The 774-nt window shown below is 32.2% G+C and overlaps 1 long non-coding RNA gene across 1 annotated transcript in view; it reads left to right on the plus strand.

Moving 5' to 3' along the window:
- The first annotated feature begins 298 nt into the window (after positions 1 to 298).
- Positions 299 to 774, plus strand: part of LOC125610367 — a 4,460-nt gene continuing 3,984 nt past the window's right edge. The window contains exon 1 of the long non-coding RNA XR_007344267.1: positions 299 to 439. This is a non-coding gene — a long non-coding RNA (uncharacterized LOC125610367). The remainder of the gene's footprint in view (positions 440 to 774) is intronic.

The following is a 774-nucleotide window of genomic DNA, read 5'->3' on the forward strand; positions in this document are numbered from 1 at the left end:
AATGTTTTACAGTTTTTATTGTAGAAATCTTAATCTCCTTGGTTAAGCTTATTCTGAGGCATTTAATGTTTTAGCTACTGCAAGTGGGATTGCTTCTTAAGTTTCTTTTTCAGATAGTTCATTATTGTCATGTGGAAATGATACTGATTCTTGTAAGTTGATTTTGTTTCTTGCAACTTTACTAAATTCATGTATTAATTCTGTCATTTTTTTTTTTTGGTTAAAGTCTTTAGAATTTTTTATATATGTGAATACTTCATCCGCAAATATGGAAAATACTGGATGCCTTGCATTTCTCTTGCCTAATTTTTTAAAAATAGAAGTGGTGAAAGATAACATTCTTGCTCTCTTCCAGATCCCAAGGAAAATGTTTCCATCTCCTCCTATTGAGTATGGTGTTAGTTGCGGGTTTTTCACATGTGGACTTTATTGTATCAAGGTACTTTCTTCCTATAACTAATTTATTGTAAGTTGTTCTCATTGAAGCTCAATCCTCCCTATATTTTTTTTCCTGACTCTGAATCTTACCCTAGGTCCCTGGTACCAGCAATTAGACCACATCTTTTGGTATCTAAATCTTGAATTCCCTAATAGTTTGATCAGTTCTTTGAATTTCTGTGCTTCCAACCATCTCTAGTAGGAAATTTCTTAATCCCCAACTACTTTCTCAGTGTCTTAGAATTTCCCTTAAAAATAATAAGTATGGAAAAACACTTCTTAAATATTGGATACATATGTGTTCTGGAAACTTAAGATATTATGAGAGAGAGAGGG

Source organism: Marmota marmota, unplaced genomic scaffold (assembly GCF_001458135.2).
Source record: "Marmota marmota marmota unplaced genomic scaffold, marMar, whole genome shotgun sequence".
Lineage (NCBI taxonomy): Eukaryota > Metazoa > Chordata > Mammalia > Rodentia > Sciuridae > Marmota > Marmota marmota.